General features: G+C 36.7%; 1 protein-coding gene and 2 long non-coding RNA genes across 6 annotated transcripts in view; 2 read left to right on the top strand and 1 right to left on the bottom strand.

Annotated features, from left to right (window-relative positions):
* LOC143372289 (uncharacterized) overlaps positions 1-26,878 on the bottom strand; it is a 228,167-nt gene that overhangs the window by 95,638 nt on the left and 105,651 nt on the right. The gene's annotated exons all lie outside the window — the stretch shown is intronic.
* The window catches only part of LOC143372261 (neuronal calcium sensor 2), a 449,084-nt gene that overhangs the window by 356,535 nt on the left and 65,671 nt on the right, over positions 1-26,878 (top strand). The window lies entirely within an intron of this gene.
* On the top strand, positions 16,592-17,823 carry LOC143372126 (uncharacterized). The gene is made up of 3 exons (XR_013086226.1): positions 16,592-16,767; positions 16,820-16,965; positions 17,027-17,823. It is a non-coding gene; the product is annotated as an uncharacterized LOC143372126 (long non-coding RNA).

The raw sequence follows: 26,878 nt of genomic DNA, 5'->3' as shown, positions 1-26,878 counted from the left end.
GTTAGCAACTAACAATGTGATGGCTAATGCAGTGCTATGAAGCAGTAAGGTACACACCATTATTTAAACGAAATCCAGATCATTACTATTTATAACTTAAGCACCCATTTCAAGAATGTCAAAATAAATTGAATCGATCCAGTTTCTGTGGAATATTTTTCCTCATTTTACGAAAGAGATCTTATTTAGAAAAACACGAAAGTAGAGTTTAGTACAAAGTTGGCGCGACCATTATTGCACCGAGACCTTACCTTGTAAATTACGATGCACTTGAGTTTTAATGTAGTGTAAAACTACAAATAATGTTTTGAAATTATTGTTGTTAAGTTGTATAAAAATTATGAGAGATACACTGTGATATAGTAGAGTATTGTGGAAAAGAATGTTAGATGTGCAAGTGTGCTTAGTAAACAGGATATGTAGTTGTTTCAAAAGTATTGTTACGTCTTGGCCTCGCTACCAGGGAGCAGTGGACCAGATGGCCGGATTTAGAGTTGAAGGAGGCTGAAGGGTTTTTTTTCACTTAATCGGTTACAGTAAATAGTACAATTTTATTTATTAGATAATTCATAGAATTGGACCATTATATCAACGGGATCCAATATAAAATATAAGGTGATAATCATACAGAGTCGACAGGGCTACATTTACACTTTTGGAGGCCCTAGGCGCAACATCATTATTGGGCCTCGAAAGAACAAGTCTATTTCTACGGTTGTGTGAAATATGTAGATGTAGGAAACAAAATAGCTATTACTCCGATAGTTTTTTGCCTCGTTGGTGGCACGCTCATGTACATGAACTTTATGCAATACAGCAGTTCCTGTTAGTTTTATATTCTAAGGAAAGAAGGATGTATTTCAAATGGAGGCGTGAGGCTTCACAAATGTTTTAGCTGCTTCTTGCTTTTTATATTATTTTATTTTATTTATTTTGATTTGTTTTATTTATTTATTTATTTAAACGGAAGCACTTTGATAAATACAATATACGGCATTACATACACTCACAAGGGAACACCGCGAACCCGGACTCACCGATTGGATCGCAACTTTGTGGGTTTTTCAAATGACACAAAACAAGAACAAAGGTGTGTTTCATTTGGGCCCTATCGCCGTTTAAGGGGGTGAAACCTAACCTTAAAGTCAAATTGGCACTTCCACTTTTTCGCGTGTAACTCTCAAAGTACAACAGACAGAAAAAAATGTTTCAAATAAAAGTTTAATGGTGCAATAAGCGCTACAAACTTGCGTTAACAAAATTTTGAAAACAGTTTTTTTCGTCAGTTGTATTTTTTTTTTAACTCCTTTCAAAATTTTGATAACGCAAGTTTGTAGCGCTTACTGCAACATTAAACTTTTGTTTGAAACATATTTTTCTGCCTGTTGTACTTTGAGAGTTATACGCGAAAAAGTGGAAGTGCCAATTTGACTTTGAGGTTAGTTTTCACCCCCTTAAGGGGCGATAGGGCCCAAATGAAACACACCGTTTTTCTTGTTTTGAATCACTCTAAAAACCCACAAAGTTGCGTTCCAATCGGTGAGTCCGGGTTCGCGGTGTTCCCTTGTCAGCAATGAAGCACAGATAGAAAAATTACACACATAATTACGCAATATGGTGGCAGTATAAAACCGCATAGAGATAAAACACATAAAAGCCAAAGTAAAACGAAATAATAGCTAATTACAAAATATGATTAATAACTCTAGTTCTGAATGTATGAAATGAGCAGTCGAAGAAATCGAAAAGATTAGATACTGTGTTGACATTCATACACATACGATTTATCGGATTGTATTTACCCATTAAAGAGACTTTATTTTTATATTATGAATTTAATATTTAAAAAGAGTATTTTATTTTGCAATTATAACTAGACTGTATTTTATATTGTATTTATGTTGTTTCTGACGAGTTTCGGTTTTAATACGTGGCTCCATAGGGAGTGCAATCGCCCCAGCGTGGGCCTTGTGGTAAATGCGTCCCTTAGAGTCGATAACAATAATAATAATAATGTTACCTGGTTGCGTAATGAATAAGAAGGAAGATGTTTAACCAGCTCGACCAATGCACAATGGGAGGCTTACAGTGTGCTTTTTTCTTTCTTTGGATGCGGGTGTCTCCGCGTCTGCACTTAAATACTACTAGAAATGGTAATTGGTTAATGGTGTACACTTTGGGGGTATTACTTTCAAGGTACATGTTGGTAAATGTTTATCGTCATAGAATCTGTCGTCATACAGCATGGGGTTAATTTGACCTCCCCATGAATCTAATATCAACAAAAATTTGTTATTTTGCACATAGCGTTTTATGACATTGTCTAGAAATGACTCGTATGTCGGTATGCAAAGTTTTCCTGATTTTGTACACGTGACAAACACGTTTTTAAATTTTTTGGTAAGTGCATCCACTTGTACCTGTACCCGTGGACCAAATGTTGGGGCCGTTTCTTGTAGGCATACATTTGTATTTACTTGCGGAAGCAATTTTCCTGATAATGTTATTGAATATTGGGCTGCATATGAATGGGTAATTTTATTTATATTTTGCACTCCTACAATGGTTGATTTTTCGCCTTTATAGGATAGCGTTCGCTTGATTGGTGTCCTGTATTCACATCCTGTTTGATCGGTATTTGTGACATAATCGGGATTGAAACGTTCTATTATTGCACAAGTTTGTGTTTGAAATTTGGTTGCTGCCTTGGTTGTATCTTCCAATGATGCTTTGTCAACACCACTAACATATTTTGTAACATGGCGATGGCTAATCTTGTGCTTGTTTTTTAAATTCATTCGTCCATGTACGTGACGCGACAAAATTTATTGCATTCGTACCGTATTGTATTGATGCTGTTAATGCCCACTGCTGTAACATTCTGGTAGTGACATTATGTAAATTGTTTCTGGCTTCCTCAAATCTGTCATATGTCCATTTGTCAATCATTGAAAGCTTGTCTCTCAAGATCCCCCCTTTTTCTACGTCTTTTTTCCAATTCATTAATTGATCTTTCCTTTTCAATAAATGTGAACCCTTTTTTCGTAGTGTATTCAAATTCCAAGTTGGATGTAATTGTGCTAAAGTAGTAGCTGCTATTTTGGTATGAAGTGGTATTACAGAATACTTTCTGCTTTTTTCGTCCGGTTCATAAAGACTATCGTCACTTGATTTGCTTGGGGAAGTTGATGCGTCGCTCGTTACATTTTTAAACTCATCGGTAATCATGATGTCGTCTTCTTGCAGCAACTCTTCTTCATCAGTAAAAGACATTTCTTCAATCATGTTGTGAAACCTTTTCACGAGTTCGTGTGCTATTAATGTCGATCGTTGTGTTACAGTTGTAACTGTATTTGTTATTACATTTTCATTTTGCAATATTTTTTTGGCATTTATGTGGGTAACCTTTCGAAGTAAAAACCAAGTTGATATCTCATCGAGCCGAAGAGATTTTAAGAAATCCGCGGGAACACATTCCACCCCTTTTCACTCCCTTAGGGGTTGATTAGGGCAAATTGCTGAATCTGGTTTTTTGGCATTTATGTGGGTAACCTTTCGAAGTTAAAACCAAGTTGATATCTCATCGAGCCGAAGAGATTTTAAGAAATCCGTGGGAACACATTCCACCCCTTTTCACTCCCTTAGGGGTTGATTAGGGCAAATTGCTGAATCTGGTTTTTTGGCATTTATGTGGGTAACCTTTCGAAGTAAAAACCAAGTTGATATATCATCGAGCCGAAGAGATTTTAAGAAATCCGTGGGAACACATTCCACCCCTTTTCACTCCCTTAGGGGTTGATTAGGGCAAATTGCTGAAGCTGGTTTTTTGGCATTTATGTGGGTAACCTTTCGAAGTTAAAACCAAGTTGATATCTCATCGAGCCGAAGAGATTTTAAGAAATCCGTGGGAACACATTCCACCCCTTTTCACTCCCTTAGGGGTTGATTAGGGCAAATTGCTGAATCTGGTTTTTTGGCATTTATGTGGGTAACCTTTCGAAGTAAAAACCAAGTTGATATCTCATCGAGCCGAAGAGATTTTAAGAAATCCGTGGGAACACATTCCACCCCTTTTCACTCCCTTAGGGGTTGATTAGGGCAAATTGCTGAATCTGGTTTTTTGGCATTTATGTGGGTAACCTTTCGAAGTAAAAACCAAGTTGATATCTCATCGAGCCGAAGAGATTTTAAGAAATCCGTGGGAACACATTCCACCCCTTTTCACTCCCTTAGGGGTTGATGAGGGCAAATTGCTGAATCTGGATTTTAAGCATTTGTGTGGGCAACCTTTGTTAGCAAGAACCAAGTTGATATCTAATCGGGCCTAAGAAATAATAAGGAGTCCGAGAAAACATATTTCACCCTTTTTTACCCCCTTCAGGTTGGAATTTCAGATATTCCCCTCTTATGGAGCACCTACGTCGCAAAAGAAATATACCCTCCGAATTTCATGTTTCCAGGGTCAGCGGCTAGACGGTGATGAATCAGTGACACAACGATTATATAAGTGTAGATGTCAGATAAAAACCTACATTTTTTAGCACAAAAGCACTGCCTCTAATAAAACAACAACAGGTCAACAGATTCATTTACAATAATCACCACATGTTGCAATCTGTCGGGAGCATTCCATTCTACAACGTACAGTTCTCAATTGTGTCTTAGGCGGGTAATATAAGACTGTATCAAGCCGCCCTAGTCTCCTCTATTACGTACAACGTGTCCTCAAGATGGTGTGACTGAATATGGATAAATGCCACCGGCAAAGTTTCTCTCACTCATGTTCCAGATCACCTTTAACGTTTCGATGTCAAAGTATACATTATCATCAAATATCATCAAAGTGCTAAGTCAGGACTTCTCCTATAAGGAATGATCTAGTACGACGGTGTTACGATTTGGAAGAAGAGAAGGTACCTCCATGGAGGTTTCTTCAATTCACTGACCCTCGAGTCAAGTTCGCAACAAGAGTTTATTTGTACGATAGGCCTTTTATTTTCAGAATCAGAACACTAACCAGCGTGCTGCCTGACAGTGATTCGATGTGGTCTTATGTTCAGGGTTTACTGACTTACTTAGGGTTTGCTGAAAGGATTTTTATACTAAAACTAATAGTATGGTGGTGCGTTAGTGGGGGATGAATGATGACCTACGTGAGCTTCCACGCGTTGAAATATAAGGTCCTCGTAGGTGATCAGATCTCGTTAGATATCGCACTGATTATGAGTGATGGAGGTTCTGTAGGCTTTTGAGTCCTAGGGTCTTGAGTTGCTTCGGCGATAAGATGTGTGGTTATTCTGGGGCGTTCCTAACAACAACGGTTAGATTACCATAACACTTTAAGTAGAGCAATGTTATGGGAAGCACTGTATCCAGTCGGTCAGGTTCTACAGAGCGAACACTGCAGCTGAAAAATTTTCAACCAGCTTTCTCAGCGTTTTAAACATATATCGAATTTTATGTAAATTTAATTTTCTAAATTTTTTATTTGATCTTTATAATAGTACAGTTTAGCCCCGTCATGAATTCGACGGGGGGGGGGGGGGGGCAATTCGTTCCCGTAACGACACGATATGGTATTCGGCTCGCCTTTCGCCTTTACCGTCTTCTTTTAGTAATATGATGCCACCGCTACCTCGAACGAAATTTATGGCTTGTTGCAGTCGCACGCCCTCTCGCTCATTCTTAATATCCTCGCCGCGGCGATTACAAAAGAAATAGCGAGGATAGAAATGTATCCTTAAGGGGGGGATTGCGCCTTGTTGTGCCGAAACATGGGTCATTCTTTATGAATTTTTTCTTCAAAAACGGTTCGACAAATCAATTTGAGGTTTGGCAGGCTGTTTTATTGTACCTTGGAGTATTGTTCTGAATTTTTGTGTGACAGTCGAAACAAAATATGGCAGATACAGAGAGAGCGTTGAAAATAATCGGGTGGCCCTGGCGTTGACGAAAAGTACTGTAAGGGTTATCCGAAACACAAAAAGAAAAAGAGATTCTGAAACTATATAAATGTGGCTATGGGTGGTAGTAGATTTGTTGCCGTATCTGTTACCGTTTCTTTTTTATTTAAAGAAGTTTTCCCGATTTTGAGGCAAAACCTTTCTCAGACTCAAATCAAGGCGCTTCATCTTTTTCAAAAGGCTGCCATTTTAACATTTTTTTATTTTTCTTCATGCATCTACTACCACCCATAGCCACGTTCATATAGTTTAAGAATCTCTTTTCCTTTTTGTGTGTTCGGATTTTAGATAATCTGGTTCCGAATGGCAGTGCTCACCGCAAAACCAAATTGTTAAAAATGCTTCTTGGATGTCGCTTGTTATTTTATTATAAACGTAAATATTTTTCTACGAAAAAATTACCAAATGTTCTTTAAATGTTGCTCTTTTAAACGCAAAAAGTTTTGTAAAATTATACGCTTCCGCTTCTTAAAAAAAATTCACAAATATTCGCCTCTTTTCGGCCGCCTGACTAGGTATAACCCCTTAACGGAACAGAGGACTCATCCTCATAACGGGACAACACTTGGATGGGTACTACCAATTGATGGGCGCGGCACTTCGGATGAAAATGAATACAAATACATAACGTTATTTGGGTTCTTTTTAATTGTACATAATATGTAATTCGAATCATTCCTGAATTACGTAGACCAGTCGGACATCACGTATAATTACAAAAAGTCCGATTGCAGTCGCGTTTAGATTCATTTTTATCCGGAGAATTTCGCCGATCCATTATTAATACATTCATAAAGATTTAATAGAAAATATAGGATTTTAAATTTTACTTACTATGTAAATGGCTCATCGGAGGCTTAACTCGTGGGCGAGCGATGAATTGTGAAGGCGAGAAAGCATACAACAAACATTCAGAGACTTTTGAACAGTACTTTCGATACATTTTGCCATTCAAGGCGTTAAGCGGATTTAAGAGTTTTTAGTGTGTAACAGAAGTTACATGGTTCAATATTGAAGATATTTACCTTTCTAATTGAAAGTAACGTTGATGCGAAGCTATGCTGTCCACGGATGGGGCCCCTTGCGCGATGTGTCACCCTCTATACGTTCTACTGTGTTCGTGTGGGATGCCTATACGTAATGTAGTATGTATCCTCTGACGTTTGATGCATACTAAGCAAGGCAGTGGTAACAGGAACGTTCCTAAGCGTCGGAGCATACTGCGTTTGGATGGCACTGATTTTAATTCCAACCTTATTCTTTTTGTCACACTGGAGAGGTATTACTTTTTTTTAAGAATTTTTCTAAGGAGACCCATTCTCGAGGAAGCAATTAGGGAATATACTAGTAACAGTTACTGACAAAGGTACACGGCAACCCTATAAGGTAAATGTCCCAATACCTGGACCTTTAAGGTACGGCGGAAACACGTTTGAGAATTTTGCAGTTATACAAGTCGATTTATATAAAAACGATTTTGCAATTACATGGGGCACCGCGTGTGCTTTATCATTTAAAAAAAAAACAACATGTTATTGGATTGAATAATTTTGTAAAATATTGAAAATTCATAGTCCTTACTGTGGAGTTGTTTTTTCTTATCTTTATTATAAGTCTCATTGTTTGTACAGTAGATGGCAGCTGCCAGTCCCAGCTTACATTCCATGCTTAGAATGCCATCTTGTATTTATATTTTTGGGGTTATGTACTTCCTGTTCGGACCTCGTGGTCGAAAAGGGTGCATTCAGAGACGCACGTGTATTTTTCAGTATTAATATATGTCATCACTATTTCTAATAAACAAACCATTAATTTGTGTGTTTGTGTGTTTTATTTTTTTCTCCACACTTACAATGGCCCAATACCTGGAGAGCTTAACTATTTAGTATGCCCCGGTGTCCCGATTCTGCTGTCCCATTACCTGGACACATGATGAAACGTCAGCAGTTTGGATGTTTTCTAGGGAAATTAAATAAAAAAAGAATACAATAGTTTTTTCTATTGGCATATTTTTTTTGTGTAAATAATTTATTCCAATCAGTAAACAACCTTGGGTAAAAACAATCTATTATTGAATGACTAATTTTAAGGTTATGTGTATTCACGTGTTACACGCGAATTTTACACATGAATATTTAATTGAATATTATCATTAACGCAAGATAACAAGAATACAAAGTAATAATTGCTAAGATGTTAAATAATGATTTCAATATTGTGTCAACAATAACTCGAAATTATTTCACAGTTTGCAGAAATGGTCAGGTTTAGGGCCGTTCCGGGATTTCACTGTACCAGTAGATAGACACGCGAATAAAAAACTAATAAGAACGTTAACTTTAATCTTGCAATCAGAAAATAATACTACAAGGTACTAGTTTTCTAAAAATGTATTAGTTGTACCAATATACTAAACATTATTAATCATATTCGCTTAAGAAAAAGTGGAGACTGTTTAGCAAATCAGGTTAGAGCAATACTGAAATGGTGTAAACTGGAGAGTTCAAGAAAATTTATTTTTATTACGAGTGTTACAAGTTTTCTAAAAAAAAAATATGTACATGAATATATTTTATTAAATATTTGAATAATTGAATAAAATAGTTCTTTCATGGATAAAGCGAATGTTAAATGTAATAATCAGTCTTATTTGCACTAGTGTCCAGGTACTGGGACGTGTCCCGGTATTTGGACATTTACCTTATGTAACATATTTTAGGTATTACAGAGGTGCCCGCGTAATTGAAACGTTGCAGGTTCCGGCCCGTTTCAATCAGAGAGGTCCAGAAACTAAATTCACACCTCCGATTTCACGCACCACTGAGTTTTATGGCTTCTGCCGCTCGGAAATTGGGGGCCATGACAGATAAAGATAGCGCTACCTTAAAGAACTGAAAACTGTCAAGTTCCGTATTTCTCATCGGATCTTTACGAAAGCGATGTCAATCGATTCCTTGTATCATTCCGATGAAAATGATGCAGTAACATGCCATAATTCGGGCTATATTGAACGCAATTGCATAAAAGGTTAATTTGCAGAATTTAAAGCCAACTTCGTTAAAGATAGTTCGGTTTACATGTCGAACCTCGATAACTCGAATCTTAAGGGAATAGTTAAAATCTTCGGGTTTTGGAGATTTCGCCTTATCGAAACTTTCGAGTAAGAGAGGTTTAACAAATGAAAATTCAACTGATAGGGGTTTGTACAAGGGTTAATATATTTCGAATAGTCGAGGCTCAAATAATGACAAATTCAATTGTTAAAAGACAATTATTTATTGTCTACCTATACGTATACATACAGTATGTAGGGGAGACTGTTGTACCTCGGGCATAGTGTATCTTGGAACATTGTCCATTACTGGATAGTGGTGCTACATAAACGGTTGAAACTCATTACAGGTTGTAGAGAATGCCGCTAAGAGGGCTCCAATTGATCCAGATGCTTTGAAGAACGCTGTTCAGGCAATTATGGCTCCTCCAGGGACTAAAATATCAATCAGGGAAGCATGCAAAGTTTATAATCTTAAATTAACCATTTTGTCAAGACTACTGGCAAAATTCCGGAACTCAGGAAGCGCAACTTTTGATTACAAAGCAAAATTTGGCAGTGTTCGAAGGTGCAAGAGGTTGTGTTCCATGGTATATGAACATTAGGGCGGAGCGAAAAATTTATATTTGAATTTTCAGTTGGCCTGGGTGCGGAATAGTTGTCTTTTGATTAACTAAACACAACTGTAAAAAAATTTTGGAAAAATATTCATGTCTGCAGGTTCCTTTTTCTCGTAAAAATGATTATAAAATCATACTATATAGGCGAAAATTTGAATTTGAATTTTCAGTTGGCCTGGGTGCGGGATAGTTGTCTTTTGATTAACCAAACACAACAGTAAACAAAATTTGGAAAAATATTCATGTCTGCAGGATCCTTTTTCTCCTAAAAATGATTATATGATGATATGAATATTTAGGAGAAAAAGAAACCTGCAGACATGAATATTTTCCAAATTTTTTTTACAGTTACGTTGGGTTAATCAAAATACAACTATCCCGCACCCAGGCCAACTGAAAATTCAAATTTAAATTTTCGCCTTTATAGTATTGCTCCGCCCTAATGACTATATTGTACCATGGAACATTTTACATGGCAGTGACATTATAATTTTTAACTTTCAATATCACTGTAAAACATAAAAAAATGTACAGAAAGTTGTAAAGGAATATTCAATAATCATCATCATCATCACTTTTTAATTAAAAAATATCCAAACCAAAATATAAAAAAAGTAAAATGTACAAAGTGTTCCATGGTACAACAGTGTTCCTTATAAACACCACGAATCATACGACGAATTTTAACCCAACAATAAATGACAGTTTGCTTTTTATGTAAGTACCTAAATAGGCTATTACGCGTTGTTATTAAAAAAATCTGTAATTTTAGTTTGTGTTAATGTGTTAGCGTATTGTAAATCAATAGCATTTTCAACTGTGTCCAAAGCAGAGAATACGCTTGACTGACAATAATCGTTTAAAAAGCGATTGGCTTGCGGGGACACGCGCGTGGCGCGAGGGGCGGTGGGGTCTTACTGGTTGCAGGTTCTGACATGACTTTTAACCGACTTGAAAAAGAAAGAGGTTCTACGTTCGATGTATGTATGTCGTATATATGTTAGTATGTATTATGTTTTTCTGCGAATTTCTCCATAATTACTCGACCTATTTTCGCGAAACTTATTGCATTTAGTTTAGCTTCAATCAACTTAGGTCAGGGAGAAATAATTATCAAAATCGATTAAGTTGTTTTGAAGTTACACAAAAAAAAGAAATCTGTTTCATTAACCGACTTCATTATTTAAATAAATGTAGTTATATAACTTAAAAAACTAAAAAGTAAAAAATGAAAAAAAAATTACTTAAAATTCAGCCAGATTTTCACAGTGAAAATGATGAGGGGCCAACATAAAAAATTGAGAGTCGTAGATTAAATAACGAAAAAAAATATTTTTTACTTTTTTGGTGCATTTTTATTTATTTTTTTTTTGAAGTCGGATTTAATATTTTTTAAATTTTTTCATTCAACATGTAAGTATACTATTACATCGAGGGTATATAGTGGGAGCATTCCTTATCGAGGGAGCGGTGATAAAACTTTGACTTCTAGAGATAAACTTTAACTTACAGAAGTCGAGCTTTCCCCGAATTCGAATTATAGAAATAAAATAACACACCTAAACATGTGGTAAATAATTCGAGTTAAAGTAAGTTCATAGTTCGAAATGCAGAGGTATTCACAGCGGAGCGGAAGGAAATGAACAGAATTTTAGTCTTACAGAGGTTTTCGAATTATAGAGGTTCGACAATTATTTGGTGCCCTATAATTGGGACACTACCAGACAACCTAATTCGTTGCATACATATTTGTATAGCCAATTAAGCAGAAACTTTAAAATGGCAGAAGCACTTTTCTACGCGATTCTTTTTGAAAGAAAGCAGCCCGAAGAAATCATAAAGTGTAATTCCTCTCCAGTAAATACACCCATCGACTAGTGTTTACATTCTACATATGTACTACGTGTTAACAAGCACGAATTGTATATTTCTTTCTCGAACAATGCTTATGCTTCCGAAGAATCTTGTTGTATTTCCACGAAATAGCATCTGTTCTAAAATTAGTCATCATTCTTGAAGTCAAGTGCAGGGGGGAATACACAACATGCGCTTGAGCGAAAGGTTGAAGATTGTGCGCCGATGTTGAAATAACGCTGCTTCCTGTTCCTCCAGTCCTTTCGTGACATTTTTACACGATGATTTCTAAGGGAGGTGTATAGAACGTCAGGCCGCGTCCAGATCTGAACCGAACGGCGAACCGAACGCCGCGTGAGACTCCCTAATGCCGCGTTCCTACGTGTGGAACGTATACTTCTAGCGATTTTCGCCAGTTTAGACAGAGTCTCGTGGCTCGCGACAGCTAAAGATTGAAGGACAGAGAGTGTTTAGAGTATTGCAGACCAAAGGTCTGTTGCTGTCTATTTTTTTTTTATATAAATTTAATACATGCAGATATACGCAGCGGCTGCTTGATCTGCGGACGCGGTGCTCGTGCGAACGGTGAAACTATTCTGAGAGTCCCGTAAACATTTCGAACCGTAGGCGTAGGTTCGCTTGGGAAGGTCTGTGGGACACTCTTCTTTTATCTCCAACTTGTCTTGCTTCTTCAAACTACTTGACACCCCCTGACAAGGACGACAACAATTCATGGTGGTGTGAGGGACAGGGATGCATCACTACAGTTGTTTACCCTATGTGGGTGAGCCATTCCTTTGATGCAGGAGTGTCGAACTTCCCCACTCCGAGAGCCGCACGAGTCGGGCCCCCGGCCAGCCCGGTTCCCCCACTTATTTTTCTCCAGGCGTTGCACGAGACCCGGCAGGGAGAGAATGCGGCACCCGGAGGAGAAATTCATCAGAGTGAAGTAGGTGTGGAGGCAGTGATGTCAGAACCGAGGGTTTTCGCCCACGGGCCCTACTCCCACTCTATGCCCAAGCGTATCCCCATTCTACGACCAAGCGTACCCCCTCCTAGCGCCTGTACCGCACCAAAGAGGCATACCCGTCCCTCTATCCGCGTGCCGTACGTGCTGCCTGGCCGGCGCTCTCCACCGAAAATTAATTTTACCAAGGTTCAAATCCTGATGCGAAGATTCTAATTTTTCATTAATTATTCTCTAGTTTCCCTTTCTATATTCTCACAAGGGAAGGTCGCGATCCGGACGAGCGCTTTTTGAACGAGACCGGGCTCAAATTATGGGGGCCGATGGGCATTAAAAAAGTGCAAAACATTAGGGGTATCTCGCTAGCCGTTTTTATAAAAAATGGCTTTAAACATATACAGGTTACTAGATATAAGAAAACAATCAAGTTCTTAACAGAAGATGTTGTAGCTGCGAGCGTTACGCCGCAGGTTCATGTTCTAGAGGTCGTACGTTCGAGACTCGGCAATGGAAGTTTTATTTTTTTATTTTTTTCCAACTGCATTTCTATTTCTTATTCCTTTTTTTACTCACTGCTGTATAAATAATGTATAAGAATTATAAAGTATAGGATGTGGACTACAATTTTTAATAACACGTATAATATAATACAAGTAAATTGTGTATAATATTTTCTAATATTTCACGATATTACAATTTATTTGTTATTGCAGACGTTACAATCTATGCGCACTTTTACTGTTGGTATACTACATGTTGCGTGATTCATGTTGCATCACATGTGGCGTTATTCATATTATGTGAAAAACCGACCGACAACCTCCCCGTGGTGCACATCGGTTAATACTAATGTCGGCGGTATTTTATTATTTTCCAGTATCATGGAATGTCCTATATGTTGTGGTATTTACATTATAATATATTGAAAAAATACGCCACATCCCATACATTTGTATGTTTACTTCTACTATTGCTGTATTATGTATTGCATGTACTCATTATAATATTATGTTCACATCTATATTATTTGCAATTTCTGCGCACATATATATTCAGTAGCCAAATACATAATTATTAAAAAGCGAATTTTATTTTAATAAACGCTTTAGCCACACTTGTTATTAATAAAAAAATAAGTTGATTAATAAAAAACGTGTTATTAAAAATTGTAGTCCACATCCTATACTTTATAATTCTTATATATTATTTATATAGCAGTGAGTAAAAAAAGGAATAAGAAATAGAAATGCAGTTGGAAAAAAATAAAAATATAAAACTTCTATTGCCGAGTCTCGAACGCACGACCTCTAGAACATGAACCTGCGGCGTAACGCTCGCAGCTACAACAGCTTCTGTTAAGAATTTGATTCTTTTCTTATATCTAGTAACCTGTATATGTTTAAAGCCATTTTTTATAAAAACGGCTAGCGAGATACCCCTAATGTTTTGCACTTTTTTAATGCCCATCGGCCCCCATAATTTGAGCCCGGTCTCGTTCAAAAAGCGCTCGTCCGGATCGCGACCTTCCCTTGTCAGTAGAATACAAACTTGAAAACTATTAATTTACAAAGCATTTTCGCAGCTGGCTAATGACGATGTTGGTCTTCTGCCGTTTTTATACATAAACAGAGATTTAATATTATATATAAATAAGATTTATTTCTGTTTATGTATAAAAAAGGGCGGAAGAGCAATCCTACATTAGCCATTTGCGAAAATGCTTTGTAAATTAACAGTTTTCAAGTCTTTATTCTCCTGAGAATATAGAAAGAGAAATTAGAGAATAATTAAAGAAAAAAAGTAGAATATCCGCGCCGGGATTTGAACTCTGGACTTTTTGCTTGTGACCCAAGCTTCGATGACAGTAAAACGAATTCTCGCCGGAGAGCGCTGACCAGGCAGCGCGTACGGCACACGGATAGAGGGACGGGTATGCTTGTGTGGTGCGATACAGGCGCTAGGAGGGGGTACGCTTGGTCGTAGAACGGGGGTACGCTTGGTCATAGAGTGGGGGTAGCGCCCGTGGGCGAAAACCCACGGTTCTGGCATCACTGTGTGGAAGGCGTTCTTCTACGGCTCTTGTGGCGGATATGATAGCTCGGCAATGTATGGGAGAGCGACGCCGAGAGTTTTGGATGTATTACGAACACGAGGACGAAATAAAAGATGGCTACTGATATAAAGGACACTTTGTTAACGCTCCTCTCGGACGTCTGAGGCCTTCTGCCCTTTGTTACATTGCCCACCAAGCTCCTCTCCTTACTACTAAGTCTTACCAACTACTTATACTAAAAATTCTTAATCTAGTGACTAGCACCTAGGAACTTATTATGTTAACTTAACCTAACTAAAACTAGTGGGCGCGTCGAGCGTTTCCGACGCTGATCGTCGCACTCTACGGAGCAGGCTAAGAGGAGAGGGAGCCACTGCGGCTCCCGAGCCGCTAGATCGGCACCCCTGATTTATACGGTCTACCTAACAAAGCCAGCAATTCCTTACGATTTTTATTCATATGAAAATAAGCAATTCCTTTTTTTGTTTAAGCAATTCATTTTGCTAATTAGAAATTGCTTGTAGGAATTGCTTAGTTTTTATTCATCAGGCCCATTGTACTAGTTTCTCCCAGCCTACTTTTCGTTCTCATCGTGTAAAAATAAAAATTGAATGTTTGTATTCTCTTTATTTTTTTCATTACTTTACTGTGGCATCTAATATGCTACCTAATTTTTGTCATAGAAAGGATAAATGCCTTTAATGGAAAGACATGAATTAAAGTATTCTATGTTTTAGATTTAATTTCTTATGAAATCAGTATTTATATTACTGCGCGTATTGCCTTCTTCTTTGCATATTGCACCTGTAATGGTAAAAAGTCGATATCTGTTACTTTCTTCTGACTAATTATTAATAGAAAATGTAGGTCACGAATCGATACTGCGTGTTATTTCACTGTATTATTTGTAAAGCACTATCGGAATAAAATATGTTTTCATTTTCTTTGATAATAATTACTATTGAATTTTTTGACATTACTCTTTATTTAAATAATTTGTTTTCGAAATATGAGCTTGAAAATGTTTTCAAAGTGTAACAATACAAAAGGGAAGTGTAATTACCAAAAGTAATAAATGTGCTTTAACAATAGTGGGTCAGATTGGATACATTACATTAAAAATTAACTTTTTACGTGCATCCAAATTAAACGCAAGTGATGAATGTGTAATAAATAGAATTTTTAACTAGCAATATCCTTTACAAGTAAAATAATTCTACAGTTCAATTGCAACTTAATCATTTATCTAAATATTTAACTTCTGTTTGTTTGTCCTTTTGTAAGGAGTTCGAAGGTGGTATTTTCATGTAACTTTGCTCGCCCCCTTGGTTCTATTCATCTAACAAGGGAAGTTCCCGAACCCGAAAATTCAAAAAATTCTGAAACTTTGTGAATATGTGGAGGATTTCCTCCTGATTACAACGCAATTTTTGTTTGCTGCCCAAATTCACTGGAAGGGGGTCAAATTAGCCCTTGAAAATTCGGCTATTTTCCGATTTTGTGTTATAGCTCGCGAAGTGTAAGTGGTAGAAAAAAAGTTTCGATACAAAAAATGACTTCTTTTAATTAGATTTATCATTTGGTGAAAAAATTATTGTACAGTTCACGAGTTATAACACAAAATCGCAAAATAACCGGATTTTCAGCGGTCAATTACACCCCCTTAGAGTGAATTTGGGCAGCAAACAAAAATTGCGTTGTAATCAGGAGGAAATTCTCTATATATTCGCAAAGTTTCAGAATTTTTCGAATTTCCGAGTTCGGGATGTTCCCCTGTGAGTGTTCTGTAGCCAAATTTTAGACAAATTTAATAATATTTAGGGGTTGCTCAGTTTTATCGCTAGGGTAGGCCTGGGACGGTAGTCACACTTTGACTTTGGAATACGATTACGCAGGAATATTACATTTACAACGAAAATTCTTATAGGGTATAGTAGCCGAATAGGACCTAAGACGACCTCTCCTAATATGAGGCCCCAGTTTATCTCCGCTACAGAACTCTTGAGTGTCATAGCGATGCTATTTCTTTACTAACTAACCGTGTATTAGTTTTGTCCGCACAGTGGCATTGTAATCAATTGAGCGTCTTGAGCAAGCACATATTTTAGAAATACGTTGCAGAAAGTTTTTCAAGTGGTTCGATTAACTTACATATATCTCTATAGTGGTAAGTGTATAATGATTCTCACAAATACTGTTGTATAGTGCTTGCAATGGAGTTTAAGGCTTACTAGTTGTATATCATTAAATAATGAAGAGTTAACTTCGAAGCTACTTACTAGTTGTCATATTATTGTTTCCAAATATGAGACCCGTGAAATTCCACTGATGAGAGTGAAGAAGAAATTGTTCTGAATGATGAAAGTGATTAAGAAAGAAAGTTGTGACACAGAATGCTTGTTTTGCACAGGTCTTTATTCTTCAGGTGTGCTAGGTGAACAATGGGTTAAGTGTACGTATAAAGTGTTACGATGGGCGTGGTGGGCCCACGAAGCCATCGGTGGTGGGCCCATGAAGACATCGGTGGTGGGCCCACGAAGACTGCGGTAGTGAAGAAATAGATTTCACATACCGACTTTATAAAAAAAGAAAGAAAAAATAAGTTTCAGGAAAAAACAAACTGGGTCTCATATTAGGGACCCATTCTTTTATCTGCGTATTTGAATGACTTTCGGTTTTATTTTATTACGAAGAAACCGAATTTTTGTTACAGTACTTTCCAGTAGGATGCTAAAGAATACATATTCTACTTTTAAAACGCGTATGGAATTTTAATAAAAGTGTTCTCAGTCAAGAGTTATGATGTTTTTAAGAAATGGGTCTCATATTCGGCTACTTTACCCTACGGAAATGTTACTTAGGTATCTGACTTCATTGAGTCACAAAACTGTATGTCAAGTAATATCCGAGTTAGGGATGGCGATACGTGCCAACTGTATCGATATTTTGTATCGATACGTATTGAAGGACAAAGTATCGATACAGATGAAATATCGAAAACGAAGTATCGATATCGTCAATATCGATACTTTTATTCCATTATCTGCACTTCGAATAAAATAAAAAAATAAACGTAAATAATTTTTTTAAATTACAAGGTTTCCATGAACAATACAACAATTAGAAAAAATAGTTTTATTCAAAACATCAATCTTCAATCGACAATGATCCTAAAAATAGCAGTTGCTACAAATGCTGTCCAGTTAAACGATTTCGGTCTTCATTTAAAATCCTACCGGCTTTAGAAAATAATCGTTCGGATGAAACGGATGTTGCACTTATTGTTAAATATTTTTTAGCCAACTTGCTTAAATCCGAGTTATTAAGGGGTATACGACTATTGAACGACTGAAATCGACGGTTTCTTGCCGGTTGGATTGCTTAGATACCAAATAATCACCATATAGGCATTTTTCTCAGTTTTTTATGTCCGCTGTTACAAGTAATGTAAAATAAAAAAATTGTAAGAAAGTTGAAAATTATTCAAGTTATTTGAAGCTAAAGATGGTCCCGCATAGCGCGCAGCTGTAATCGGTGTACATAGTCCCAGGTGAACCAATCATCTAAAAGCAAAATGCTTTGGGGTGAGTAATTTCTACACTAATACTTATCGTGTGAAATTTTGCTGGGCGAATTTAAACAAAAATTGTAAAAGTTACACATGAATAAATTTTTTCCCTACATTTTTATGAGAAAAAAATCGTTTTTAATCAATTATAAAATGTTTTACAAACATCCAATGTTGATGCGAAGCTTCCACACGATAGAGAATAAAATTCTACAGCTTCAGTTAAAATTTTAAGTGAAAATATTCGTTCGTTCAAGAGTTATGATGTACACCGTGTTTGAAAATGTAATTTCGAGATAAACGGCTTCAAAGTGTAGTTCCCTACGCCAATACCGCTCTGCGAGGCCGTCACTCGACGGTGCAGTCCATTACGTTCAGCGTTATAATTTCCATAATTATTCGAATTTCTTCACGAATCATTGTTGTAAATGTTCACAAAACATGGCACTTTCAGAATTAATAATAATAAAAAAATCGATTTTTCAAGATTTCACTAGTCCTATACCCCCTTAAATTGATTACAAAATTTGAGTGGGCAATCATCCATTGGTATTGGAGGTTGATTTAAATAATATTTCAGTTCTTCCGGCATTTCATTTTCGTTTACAATACCCTCCATTTGGTAGAAGTTACCAAATTTTCATGGTACGATCAAAAATCAGTTTTTTGTACTACTGTATTCGTGGAAGTTTGTGTTTGGTCTGTGTTACTAGTATTTAAAACTATACTACCTACAGTATTTACAGCCCTTATTATTTTGTTAATAGCATGTGAGCAGGCTATTTTATCCGGAAAGTGAATTCGCTTAAATCTTGGGTCCAAAATAGTGGCTGCTGGAAGATTTGATACTTTTTCTACGCAGTCAAATCTTTGATTGAACTGTGCTATTAACAGTTGTTTCAATCGAACACCAGTATGCGTTTCATTGTGACTTGTAAATTTCTTCTTAGAGTATTTACTATCGGAATGATCTTACTGCCTGTTAGGTAAGATTCTCCGAATACAATATTTGTAGCATCTTAAAATGACTTTAAAAGTTCAGCAAATTCTTTAATACTCTGTAATTCTGACGAAGTTAGCATCAGTGGAGCTGTAGGAGACTGTAACAGTATTGAACCTACTTTTTCTGATAATTCTATAAATCTGTTAAGCATAGCATATGTAGAATTCCACCATGTTCCTACTGATTGAATAAGGGACATTCCACGCGAAATCGGGCACTTTTTGGAGTAACATTTCGGATGTGGCTGAAATTTGAATATGTTGTAGTCTTTAGAGATATATGCTTTTGGGATATTCCACTTATAAGGAACACTATTCAATTGATGATGGAATCACGCAGATTTCTTTATATAGATCGAAAGTATTTGTCACAAAGGTCACAAAAATGCAAATTAAAGATGCTCCCAACAGCTGGTTTGACCTTGAAAAATCAACATAGGTGGAACAGGGGAAAAAAGAAAAATGAGGGAAAGAAATTGACAAATCTGTCAGTTCAAATTTAAATGTCTCTGTTATATGAAAATACATTAGAGTAAATGAATGATAATTCATTAATGATAGATAATAATTAGAAAAAAATAATGATAATAAATGATAATACTAATGATGTCAGTGACATGCTTAGACTATCTCGTTGATCAAGGTATGAAAGAAACAGTGTTCGCTTGTTGCAGTCATTGTGAAATTTATTATTGCTTCGATCACTTTTTTTAAACCTTATCGACAAGATTATCGTAAATGTAATGGTTAATATTACCCACTGTTGTGATTTCATTAGCATATCATTTATTATCATTAATTTTTTCTAATTACTATCTATCATTAATCTATTATCATTCATTTACTATAATGTATTTTCATATAATAGAGATAATTAAATTTCAACACACGGATTTGTCATTTTCTTTCTCTCATTTTTCTTCTTTCCCCGGTTCCACCTTTGTCGATTTTTCAAGGTCAGACCAGCCTTTGGGAGCATCTTTAGTTTACATTTGTGTGATCTTTGTGACATATACTTTCGATCTATATAAAAAAATCTGCGCCATTCCATCATCAATTGACTAGTGTTCCTTGTTAGTGCGGCTGATGATGTTGAGGGCTCAGAAGTTACCGACCCTGTGGGTAATGTCGGAGATGGAACTGCCTCGTCAAAATGTTTACCATAATTACCAAGGCACCATCTTCCTCTTCATCTTCATGCCTCCGCTTTAGTGTCGGCATAGAATTATCTGTGGTAGTATGAGCCGTCACCATTTCAAGTTTGGGATGCATACGCTCCAGGTGAAATCTTAAATTCGTGGTATTGCCACATCCCTTCACCTCTTGCTGGCAAATTATGCATCCACCTCCCGTAGATGTTTTTATGAACTATTTCCAAACTACGCTTTTTGTGGGCAACAAAATAGACAATTAAATAAGATAGACAACAGATTAAATAGTTTAGGAAGAGACTCTACAACTACTATATATTATACTATGAATACTGAAAATTATGAAGAGAATGTTTATGTTTGGATAAAAGGATCATAGGAAATTTGTATGCATACTGTTGTGTGATGTGACAACAGCTACTACACCAATGAATTTGGAAAAATTATGTTACCAACACCAATGCTGAAAAATGCAATTAAAATCGGTTCACAATCAATATAAAGCCTGCGTGTGCGCCAGGAAAACTGATAAATAGTTCATAATTGCAGTACTATACTTGAGCTCATTTTAGAAGGAACCCGTTTCGCGCATGTAGAATGAGCTCATTGGCTCCGAAAAAGCGCTGGTGGGGGTACAGCCAATAGTGGCTTCTCCCGGCACCAATGAGCGTCAACCTGCGCAGAACTGGTCTAACCTCGTCGGTCGACAGGTGCCTTCTAAAATGAGCTCAAGTATAGTATGTGCTATTTACTAACCTTTCACTAGAAATTCAACGATGAGGTGGGATGTGCATCTATGTACATGAAAGTGAAGCTACGGGCTAGCTGGAAAGACTATTCCATCAACGCCAATACTGAAACGTGCAAGTAAAATCTGTTTAAAGCAATATAAAGCATGCGTGTGCGGCAGGAAAACTGTTAAACAATTCATAATTACATAAATAAATAAATAATATGTGATACTGACCTTTTAATAAATATTCCGCGTGAACATCGAACCCAACGAATTCGGTACCTCGCACTAACTCTGCACTGTTGCCAGAAAATGACTAGGATTGGTTGATTCTTATAGAGCTATCTTCGTTTCTATCAGAAACAACCAATCCAAGTCAATTTCTGGCACCAGTGCAGAGTCGGTGCGATGTACCGAATTCGCTATCAATCGAACTTGCACGTGCATACGAAATTCAATATGGCCGCATCGTTGTGCATCGCTGCTCCGTTACGGCAACGTTCAGGGTTTAAATGTAACGGTTGTATTTTTTTTTTTAAATAAAACATATGATTTCGGCGCACAGTTTCGGTCAATTAAAAGAATAAAAGCTAATATAAAGCTATATTTGTAAGTTAGCTTTTATTCTTTTAATTGACAGAAACTGGGCGCCGAAATCATGTTTTAATTTTTAAAAAAAAAAATTTACGGTCGAAATTCTAACTTCGTAACGGTTGTATGTATCGAAATTTCGATATTTGTGGTTATGTATCGATACTGAAATAATAATAATAATAATAAATCGTCTATATTCCACACAAAATACAGAAGCAATAACAATTAGTATAGCACATAATTAACGGAATGGGCGAGGCTCAGCGTAGCTGCTATTATGCCTGACCCGGATTTATCACTACATTAAATATCGATATAAAATATCGAAATTTGGATGGAAAAGTATCGATATTTCGATGTATCGACACTTTTATCGCCATCCCTAAATTCCTAGTTATTAAAAAATGAGAAACGGAGTGTTATAGTCCTAATGTTACAGTGTAAAGCAGGGGTGCACAGGGAGCCGTTTTTAGCGCCTAGCTGCGAGCAACCCGCCTGTCCCGTTGCTAAGGTTAGAATCGGTGAGGCGAATTGCAGTAGTGTACGTGCATTTGGTATGACTTGAACCCAGCTATATACACTACTGCAGTTCTCTTCACCGATTCTAACCATAGCAACGGGACAGGCGGGTTGCTCGCAGCTGGGCGCTAAAAACGGCTCCCTGTGCACCCCTGGTGTAAAGTGTGGGAACCTTCTCTGACCCCGGGTCGGTTGTAACACTGCATGGATTCTATGCAAACAAGACAACATTATTCGCTTTCTTTGACGCTACTTGGTTCTGTTGCGGTACAACCGACCCTGATTGCCGATGTTACAATCGCCCCCGACCATGCTTTTGAACTTCAATTATAAATTGTGACTAACGAGACACTTAAAAGTGCTACGTAACGATCAGTATTACTTTAAAAAGGGTCAAGTTACGGATTAAAAAAAAGCACATACTTGCAAAGGGAGTGTTTACATTGCAATTATAAGTCAGTAAGAAAAAGTTACTTTAGAGTATCGAAAAGTTATTTTGTTCACTATCTATATCTATTGCGCATCTATACTGCTAGGACGTGGATGTGTGTATTCCAAATGTCATTGTTTATCATATAACTAAAATTGGTGTTAATATCCATTACATGTTTTGAGATATTAGCGCGTTACATTCGCTATCCTGTTACTACCGCCCTGGTCTACCCTAAATATTTTCGCTTTTTCAGGTTTTAAAACTGTGGGTAAAATAATAAGGTACAGAGCTTTAATAGGTGTGAACAATAATAATAATAATAAAATGTAAATTTATCTAAGTCTTCTTTGAAGTTTAGTTTCTTTTTAAAGACTTGAGAATAAAAATAATTATCATTGGAAATCGTGTTTCCTTAGCCTACTACATATTATTTAGTGTGCAAAGTGTGCAACCTCTAAATATTACTCAATCTTCCTAAAATTTGTCAGATATTCTTTTTATATTAATAGGAATCAGGGCATGAACAAAGTAAAAAAAATAAGTAATATTTTAATTTTAACCCTATAATATGAAACAACCTAAGGAAGATCTTACTAGTTCGTTAACAACCCTTTCATTGAGATGCAATAATATATTGTAATAAATTTATGTTTTATACATACATGCATGAAAATACGGACTCATTACTCGTCAGCTCCGAGCGTTGGGGACAGGTGGACTAGGAGATCATTCATTCGAGTTGATTTCACAAAGTGGTGGGGATAATTCGCGCGCAACTAATGAACCTCCACTGTATACATAGAATTCAAGCCTTCTTGTCTGAAGGTAGTGGTTCTAACTTCCTGACATTACGGACTACTGTGATTTGTAAGGTTTTAATGGGAACGTTTCGAACGACACCATTACGTTCTGGGTATGTCTGACAACATTTTTTTACTCTTTAGTGCAATAGTGGCAAACTGTCTTCTCTTAGAGTGACCAATATTCCTAGCAAGCTCCAGAAATCACGTTCTACCGGTTGCGTGTGAAATCGGAATATGATAAAGCTTTTATTGTTTGTGCATTATCGATTTAAAAATAGTTTAGAGCTACGACAGATAAGCCAATTTGATCTTTAGAAATTGGCATACATACATATGTTGCCGAGGAACGAGGAGACAGCTTCTATCTGTATGATAAACATAATATTATAGTCTTTGAAGACGCCAAACTGATTGCTAATGACAATTTTCACATAATGCTTGAAAGATTTAAATGTTCCTATAACTTTCTAAAACTTCCAAGGTGCAAAGCTACGAAAGTCCGTTAATACCTTCATTGAATCAGAAACTATTAATTCTTTATTGGTGCGATTCGGCCACAGTGTAGCCTCTACAGGGTCATCCACTAAAATTGCAACCCGCGCTCGCGCGAACTTGTAAAATGGCAACAGCGCCTCACGGACGCATTCCACTGCAACCATTCACCGGCCCGGCGTTCGGTGGGCTGCCAGCGACCGCTGGACAGCAGTGCTGCCCGAGCTTCAAAACTTTTAGGATGGTCTCTTTCAAATTAACGTCGCAAATTATGATCGGTTTACCACTTGCACCCCAGATTACTGTAATGGGGTTTGAAAACAATGACGACTGGTCCCGTACCCGTCTTAATATAAAAAATTTTCCAAAAAATGACATTAGCGGAAGCCGGTATAGGTATGTCGTTGAGTAGCTGAAAGGTTAAAACATTCAGACACAAAAATTGTAGAAAAAAATTCAAACGCCGCTACAATCAAAGACATGTCCCATTAGTTAGCCGTTACGTCCGTTCTATGCATGCATTGTAACAGGTTGTCGCTACCGGGTCAAAATTACCCAAAATTGAAACGTAAAATACCACGGTATCAGAATCTTTTTTTTTATAACTTTGTAATTTTTATGTTAAAGTACAGTGTTTTAAGAATCAATCAAAATTGTATGAAATATCTTAAAATCTTTATTAAAGTTCTTTAAAAAATTGTAACAAAAACTTAAACAGTCTTCATACTTTCGCAACTAGCGCCTCTGTGGTAAATTTTACCCATTAGCGCCTCCCGCCGAGTTAATGGTAAAATTATAAAAAAGAAAACCAGAACAATAGATTCTGAGGTTTGCAGAACTAACACATAATTGAATAAAAATTTAATTTCTCAATTTATGAATGTAATGATACAGAAACAACTAGCCTGTTGTTTATCAACACCACGAATTTTAAAAAGAGCATTAAATACAGTATCAAATAAACAGTTTGCAAAAACTTTTCATAACAATTATGGTTAAAAAATTGATAAAAGAAAAATTAAGTAAACGTAAAATATTTCAAATTACCCATCATTAAGAGGGAATAATTTTTCCTCATTTTTCGGTGCAAATTGCATTCCGATATCTTTTATAGTTCTAAAGTTATACGAGAAAGGCCCCAAATTCTTCAATCCGAGCCGGGAAATTCCCAATAGCTCTTTGGGACGTTAATTTGAAATAGACCATCCTAAAATTTTCGAAGCTCGGGCATCACTGCTGTCCCGCGGTCGCTGGCAATCCACCGAACTTTGGGCCGGTGAATGGTTGTAGTGGAATGCGTCCGTGAGGCGGTGTTGCCATTTTCGTCTGTTCGCGCGCGGGTAGGTTGCAGTTTTAACGGTTGACCCTGTATATGCCTGAAAAAATTGTTTTTCATATCTAATGTCAAGTTTCAAGATGTCAAGAAATCCAAAGAAAAAATGATTAGTTAGGAATTATAAGCTGTACACTGAAAATCGGTTGCAAGGAGCTCTAGTCAAAATTTTAGGGGAAATCGGCATAGCGGTGTCCACCCGTTTAATATTAATAATAATGATAAGAAAAAGAACAACAAAAGCAAATAAAGAATATAAAATTTCTGAAGGGACTTAAAATTAAAAATTAATTATTGCTTGTGCTAGAAATTCGTGAGGTTTGTTCGCAAAATATTGAACGCATCGGATAACTATGACTAGTGCTGCAGGAGGTAACTTAAGGGGGTATACCCGTTTGAACCCTCGGAAAATGTGTACATTTTGTGGATTTTTTTACAAGTCAACGGCTGGATGAAAATTTCCCGTTTTTTTACAATCTTTACATAGTATTATGAACTACTTAAAAAAAAAGTTTCAGTTAAAAAACTATTATTTTTCGGAAGTTATGCATACATATCCGAAAGTCTCTCGATTTTAGACGGCTAAACGGTGGGCCTGAAAACAGCTGTATGTCGGGTCTGAAATCAAAAACAATAAAATCTTCTTATAAAGTATGTCAGTAGCTATCGTCCAACAGGGCCGATTTTGAAAATTTTGAAAAATAAAGAAATGGTGAGAGATCAAAGGTAAAGTTACATTTTTCTAAGAGAAAAGGCCACCGTTTTTCTTTATAAATAATAAACGGGGAATCGGAATAAAAAAAAGCCCTCGTTCGACGATGTGAAATCTTATTACAATCCTGCATGCAAAATTGGAAGTGAATTGGTTGAACGTAGCGCGAGTTTTTAGGCCCACCGTTTAGCCGTCTAAAATCGAGAGACTTTCGGATATGTGTGCATAACTTCCGAAAAACAATAGTTTCTTAACTGAAACTTTTTTTAAAGTAGTTCATAATACTATGTAAACATAATACAAAAACGGAAAATCTTCATCAAGCCGTTGCCATGTAAAAAAATCCACAAAATGTACACATTTTCCGAGGGTTCAAACGGGTATACCCCCTTAAGGCTAAATCGAGAGTGGCAACATCTGATTGATATGTGTTTAAGTTGTACCTTTAGTATTTTGGCATTACATTCTTTGGTGTTTGCGTACCAGAAATAATTAATTATTTTGAATTAGAGAGCCAAGGAGATAATATCGCTTTGACTCAATAATTGCAAATTATCGCCATATTATTTAGGAAAATTCCTTTATTGGATTTAACAGAACTGCCGATCACAACGCGAACTTTCATTGTTTGGTTTGTGATTTGTTTAAGTATTCACCTACGTAGGTGTAAATATTTTTATATCACAACTGTATACTTACCCTTCAGGGTTAGGTTAATGTGTATACCCCTAATTGCTTGTCATTTTCGTTGGAGGCTAATACGACAAAGTGCTGGTAATTTAGTGCTCTAATGACATTGGCCTCAGGCGGGTACTTGCGGAGCAATTACCTATAACTCCTGAGGTTTCACGTATGAATTGTAAAGCTAACAACAGATGTCTGAACACAATGTTTCGCGTGGAGAGGTACTATCGCAGAGTCGTAGCGTGCTCCTCGAGACGTTCACGACAAATAAAAATTAATCCTGTTGCTAGTTCCACATTCTGGCGTTAAATATGAAATCTAATTGAGAATGCTTCCCCAATGTGT

The sequence above is a fragment of the Andrena cerasifolii genome, chromosome 8 (assembly GCF_050908995.1).
Source record: "Andrena cerasifolii isolate SP2316 chromosome 8, iyAndCera1_principal, whole genome shotgun sequence".
Classification (NCBI taxonomy): Eukaryota; Metazoa; Arthropoda; class Insecta; order Hymenoptera; family Andrenidae; genus Andrena; species Andrena cerasifolii.
Note: the sequence above shows the minus strand (reverse complement) of the source record. Positions and strands in the feature narration are given on the sequence as shown.